The 7,092-nt window shown below is 33.1% G+C and overlaps 1 pseudogene; it reads left to right on the top strand.

Annotated features, from left to right (window-relative positions):
- Positions 1-3,779: 3,779 nt before the first annotated feature.
- Positions 3,780-4,819, top strand: LOC115934371 (bifunctional methylenetetrahydrofolate dehydrogenase/cyclohydrolase, mitochondrial-like; annotated as a pseudogene).
- The last annotated feature ends 2,273 nt before the right edge of the window (positions 4,820-7,092 follow it).

Below are 7,092 nucleotides of genomic sequence, written 5' to 3' on the forward strand. Positions count from 1 at the left end.
TATTATAAAAACCTTTAGGATTCATAAAATTATTAATTATATACATTAATATTTTTCAAAACAATTGCTCATTTAAAAGTATATGCTATTTAAAAAATTGGGAGGGTTTAGGGTAAAAAATTTACTAAATGATGTAGGATTGGAAGCAGGGGTCATAAATAAGAAAATGTTTTACCAATAATAATGAAAAATAATGCTTATAATTTAAAATTAACACAACACCTGGACAACTTTAAAGATAAATATATAGCAAAAGTGAGCTTCAAAAATATATTTATTATTTAGAAAGTCAGCATAGTACAATTGTTAAGGAATCAGTACCTTACATATTCTGACAATTCACCCATCAATATACTGACTGTTAAATGTGAGTGATAATATTTACTTCATAGGGTTTTTACATGTATTAAAAAAGTTAATGTGTGGAAAGCACTAAGTGGTTTTTAGCAAATAGTGCATACTTAACGTCAGATGTAATGCACAATGTGTTGTTCTGATTTGGTAAATGAAGTCATGTCTTTAAAATAATACCTCTTCCTATAAAGGTACCCCTTTATAGGGTACAAGGAAGCTCTTTTTTGATGCTTAAACAGTTCTGCATTTTTATTGTGTTGGTGGCCACATGAATCTTGAGTGATAAAATTGTATAAAACTACACACACACACACAATTGAGTGTATATAAAAACTGTTAAAATGTGGATAATGTCTACAGATTGTATCAATGTCCATTTCTTTGTTTTGATATTGCACTATAGTTGTGTGATTTTATCATTGGGGGAGGTTGGGTGAATAGTATACATTACCTCTCTATACTAATTTTGTTAACCTCTGTGAGTCTGTCTATATTTGTCTTAGTCCATTTTTTGTTGCTACAAAAGACTGCCACAGGCTGGATAACCTCTAAAGGATAGAGATATACTTGGCTCATGGTTCTAAAAACTGGGAAGTCCAAGATTGGGCAGTCACATCTAGTGAGGGCCTTCTTGCTGTGTTATCTCATGGCAGAAAGATGGAAAGACAAATGAGCACATGCAAAAGAGAGAGACACCAGGAGCCCACTCTTGCTATAGCTAAACTGCTCTTGCAATAACAACATTAATCTAATCATAAGGACTTGGCCGTAATATAACAGTTCCCTCTCATTAGTCCCCACCACCCCACATTGTTGTGCTGGAGATTGAGTTTCCAACACATGAACTTTGGGGGAACTCATTCAAATTACTGAAATAATGTTTTCAAAATAATAAGTTAAAAACAGAATCTAGAAAAGTCACAAACACAATTCCGGTTTTCTGTATCATTCATTATATTTGATACCTTATAGGAATAAGCCAGATTGGCTACTTAATTTTGAGAGCCCAGTGAAAAATGGAACTTCAGAGGCCTATGTACAAAACAATTAAGATTTTTAGGATAACAACAGCAAGCACTTAACCAAGTGTAGGATCATTCTAAAGGTAGAGTTGTGTGAAATTGACTATACAGGTCGTATGACTGTAAAGCAGCTCCTGGCAGCATTTTGTTAAATAAGAAAACCAAAAAGTTCATCTTGATATGTGGATAAAATGAAAATATCTGAGATCATCAGAAACTTACCAGGGGCTCTAGCTAAATCTGAGGACAAGTGTTTATCCAGAAGATAAAGACAGACATTAAGTGCAGAAAACATCCTTTGTGCTATGTAAATTACAATGTTTTGTAAACATTCACCAAAGTGGCTTTGAAAACAGTGTCACTAATGCTCCATTTTATCTACAAGGACTATATTGAAAGATAAGGGACATGGTAATTCCAGTCCCATTGAAAAATTTAAATACCTTAAATTAGAGCAGATTTAGATAATATTTGGTAACTTTTAAAGCAAGTAATAATAATGAAATAAAGCCTCTTTTATGTAGTTTTCCTAGGGCTTTTTCCTCACTTTCCTTTTTGCATCTTGAAAGAAACCAACCTTGGATGTCTCTAATCATGTACTCATACACTTATCACTTTTCTTGTCATCAATTTATCTTATAACGCTTACTCAGTAATCTGCTATGATGATCAAAGTTAATTGTTAATAAATCAAACATATTTTAAATATATATCAAAAACTTCTAGATATACAAAGCCTAATCAGAATCTATTTAATAATGGAACATACATGCAAACCAATGATATGTGTGAATATATTTTTAAATATCAATATTAATGAAGGAAGGCTGTGAAGCAATGTGAGAATGAGTAACCCCAACTCAAACCATTTTTTTCCCTTTTCTGAGCAGTAATGAATTTCAAATTCATTTCAGAAATACTATTTTTAAAGATACAAACTTTACATCACCATACAGGATCTAATGAAATGTCACAAGGCATAAAAATGGATATACAATCATTTAACTAATTTACACTGTGAAATTCACTACAAAGGTAGCTTACTGTGAACATTAAGAGATACTTAGTTCCAAAAGCATCAGAAGAGTCTTGTGTTAATTCAAGTTCAAGGACCACATGTTAACAGACTGGAGTATGTAAAAGTTAACATCTATAAGCCTACATATTAAATATGTAAGGAATACAGAATATATTGATCAACATTTCAAGGTTACTTTTTAGTGAAAATTGTAAATATTTTTATTAAATTATATAAATGACTTTATTAGTTTATAACAAAATACTTTATAATGTTATTTTATATCAAGTTATGATTTACAACATTTGTTAATATTACTTCCTTTTAACATGACCTTCTCTAGCTTCTTTGCCAATCATTTTAGCACTGGCTTAAAACCTGGGTGATGAAATACTATGTACGACAAATCACCACCATACATATGTGTTTACCTCGGTAACAAACCATCACATGTACCCCCTAAATCTAAAATAAAAGTTTAAAAAAAGAAACTTGTTCACAGAAAAATGTGAGCTATTTAAATTGTAAAAATAATGACAGGATATGTTTATAATTTTATACGTGTGTGTGTGTGTATAAATTGAGTGTTTCTGACAGTGGCATTTTTAGCAATGCCATTTAGGGGAAAACAGATGGATATACAACTGGGCTTTTTAAAAGTACAGACAGTAGTTTCCCAGCAACTGCTCTAATGTCTGCCTCCTCCACCACTCTGGTGCTCACTCAGCGCAGAGCTGTCATCTCCGCCATCTTCCCTTCCACCTCACAGGAATTCACAAGTTGGCCTAACACACAGAACATGTGTTTAGAAGCAAAGACTAAGACTTGGAACACTGGCTTCTCCCAGAACCCGATGCCTTAACATTACTATATCATTTTTATCTGAATGTGCAGCTACCATTTTCTCTAAGTGTATTGCTTTCAAAGGAAACGTTTTATTAAGTGCAAGTTAAGTCCTTCTCTCTGAGTATTTATATATACAGTATATATACATATATAAGGCGATATATATATATCTCTTTATGGATATGTGTAAATATATCTATTATATATCAAGGATGATTATGTGTAAATGTATTTATTATGCATCAAGTATGTGTGTGTGTGTGTGTGTGTGTGTGTGTGTGTGTATGTGTATGTTTGCATAAACCCAAGAGAAGTGCTGGGAACATCACACACCGGGGCCTGTCGTGGGGTGGGAGGAGCGGGGAGGGATATCATTAGGAGAAATACCTAATGTAAACGACGAGTTAAAGGGTGCAGCACACCAACATGGCACATGTATACATATGTAATAAACCTGCACGTTGTGTACATGTACCCTAGAACTTAAAGTATAATAATAATAATAATAATAATAATAATAATAATAATAAAAGAAAGCTGTTGTCATTTCTTAAAGAAAAATGGTTCAGCCGATCAAACAGGAAGTGCAGCAGGTGGAAGAGTGAGTGGCTTCTGGGAACAAAGGACCACCCACACCTGAGCCTGGTTCTGGTCGATAATAATCCTGCAAGTCATTCCTATGTCCTCAACAAAACCAGGACAGCTGAAGATGTAAAAATTGACATTGAGACAGTTGTAAAATCACCTTCAATTTCAAAGAAGCTATTGTTGAATTTAATCAATAAACTGAAGAATGATGATAATGTAGATGGCTTCCTTGTTCAGGGGCTTATTCCAGATCACATCCATGAGAGAAAGACCCGTAATGCTGTTTCTCCAGACAGGGATGTTGATTGCTTTCACGTACTTAATGTTGGGTGTGATGTAATCAGCTTTTTCGTGATTCCTTCAAAATCCACATCTCCAACCAACTTGGGTTTAGCAATTATGGGATCTAGAACTCTATGTATTCCATGGAACCAGTACTTCATGGAACCAGTATTCCATGCTACCAGCTCCTGCATAGGGTACGTGGGAAATGATGAAGTGAACTGGCATTCCAGCCCTAGAGAAGAATGTGATTGCAGCTGGGAAATAAAAAAATGTTGGGATGCTCATTTTAATGTTATTAAACACAGATGGGGCACGTGAAAGTCCTGGAGGTGATGCCACATTACAATATCTCATCAGTACACTCCCACAGAGCAGTTGAAGAAAAATATAATTCTTGCAGATATTGTAGTATCTGCCTCAGGCATTCCAAATCTGATCACAGCAGATATCAAGGGAGGAGAAGCAATCATTGACATGAGAATACATAGAGTTCAAGATCCCATAATTGCTAAACCCAAGTTGGTTGGAGATGTGGATTTTGAAGGAATCACGAAAAAGCTGATTACATCATTCCAGTCCTTGGGGTGTTCATCCCAGGACAGTTGTGATGTTAATGAAGAATATGATTATTACTGCCAAAACATTGCTGAGGCCTGGAGAGCAGTAAGGGCTGAAGTCTAAAGAGCTTGTGGTAGCTACTCATTAACTATTGTGTCTTCTATGTCATGAACAGCACTCCAAGCCAGTTCAAGAAGCAAAGCAGGTCAGCAGTATTTTTTGTTTCTTTTATGCTAAAATAGATTAAAATGATGCTTTGTATTCATTGAAACCTTAAGTGCTTGGGTGTTTGCGCACATAACTCTGCAATACCTCACCAGGGAACATTCCAGTATCATACAGGGCTATGCGATCTAGTCAAGAGCAGCCATTGACCTAGTTAATAACATGGGTGTCACTGTCACATTGAGAATGGATGCTTAACTTTGTCAAGCCACTTCAGTTCAAAATTGGCCTTTTCTAGGACTGCATTTCTCAAGTGCTATTCCAATAAGAGCTAATACTGATTCTAGTTTCCAAACCTTGTCAGTTCAACTGCTCAAACCAAAAGAAAAATGTTTCTGGAGAAAATTAAGGAAAAGGTGTAAAGAAAAAAAATGGTAGTAACTGAGTAGAAAAAACATTATATATATATATATATATATATATATATATATATATATATATATATATATAAAACCAGATTTATCCAAGTAGAACCAAATTGGCTAGGGAAAAAGAGAAATGCATTAAACAACACATTCAAGTTGAAAAAATGTTGATAATTTTCCTAAGCTGTCTTTTTGTGGCTTAGTCATTGGGGAAACATTTAGAGTTGTTTTATTTGCTATTAGTCCTCATTTTAGGTATGTTACCCTTAAATGTGTGGTTTCTCCATTTCAGTTTTCTAGGATTAAAAGGCTTGTTTCATAAATTATTCATGTTTATTATCCTATTTGGCTTTTGCTATATATTTAAACTTTGTTGTTAAATTTTTGTATTGTTAGGGAGTATTTTTATAGCTTCTTTGAAATTTCTTGAAACCTATTTCTGAAAAACAAACTCGGCTTGATAATCATTTGGGCAACTTGTATAAGTCTGCAACTTATTTTTCCACCAAAGAGTTGTCAGCACCCGTCTATTTTTCAGTGATGTACCCCACTGACTTCCCCGAAAGACTTTTAAGAGCTGGAACTAATATTGAATTTTTTTCCGACTTTCTGAGTAGAGGGTTTTAATGTTTTAATAATACACACACACACACACACACACACAAATACAGTGCAGACAATACATTAAGTAAACAATAAATAAAAGTACTATAAATCCATATTGTATACATCTTTGCCTGTTAATGAATATATAAATTAGTTGCCATTATTTTCACCAATATAGCTTTCCTTTTAGAAATATACCATGATTAATTTAATAAGTCTCCTATTGAAAGATATTTAAGTTGCTTCTGGTTTTTCGCTGATATAAGTTATTCCAATATATCCTTTTAACAACACCTTTACACACTTGTCCATTTTTAGCTTGAGATAAATTGCTGGAAGCGAATTACTAGAACGAAAGACATGAACTTTGAAAGCTTTTAACAATAAATGAGGCTAAAGGAAGTTTATACTTCTGCACCATAATCTATGATAGTGTGTTACATTATTTATAACAGGAACTTTGCAGGCAAAACTATTTTTTCTTTGCTTAATTTTGTTTACAAATGTGGACAAATATATAAGCTTACAAGTGTGGTCAAATATATTACATGTGTTTATTTGTCTTTTACATGTTTTTTTTTCTAATCCAATTCCTATGTCATTTCCCTCTCATCCCATATAAAATTTTTATATTCACTTATAAAATCTCCTTATTTGTTAAGGATATTAAGTAATGCTTTACCTGTGATACTGACTGTGATGCAGTTGCTTTATTCAGTTTTTGTTTCTTTCTTGTATTTTGGTTACAGTGGCTTTTGCTGTCACATTTACTGTTTTTTCTATGCAGATTTTTATTTTTCATGTTTTGCTAAAAAAAGTATATGGTAGTAATTGTGATAAAAATACATTAAACTTTATTATATTAATTATGGAGTTTTATTTTAAATTACATAAATAGCCTTGTTTTAACTTTGATTCATCTCAAATTCATTTTGTTTAAATTGTGAAGTAAAGCACATAACCTTCAGATGCAATGCCTAATGAGTGCTCTAATCTCACTTTTGAATATTTAATTTTTTTCTATTAATGTTGGACTTTTTTTGGTTGTTAGATTTTGATTTCTGTTTCTTTGGTTTCAGTTTTTTTCCAGGGCCAATAGCAGTCTTAGTAATATAGCCTTTTAATATATTTTAATATCTGTTAGGACAGGATCCCTTTCACTTCACTGCTCATACACGATAAACTGAGCTAGTTTTATCCATTTGTTTTTCCAAGACACACTGGC

The sequence above is a fragment of the Gorilla gorilla genome, chromosome 3, assembly GCF_029281585.2.
Source record: "Gorilla gorilla gorilla isolate KB3781 chromosome 3, NHGRI_mGorGor1-v2.1_pri, whole genome shotgun sequence".
NCBI classification, from domain to species: Eukaryota; Metazoa; Chordata; class Mammalia; order Primates; family Hominidae; genus Gorilla; species Gorilla gorilla.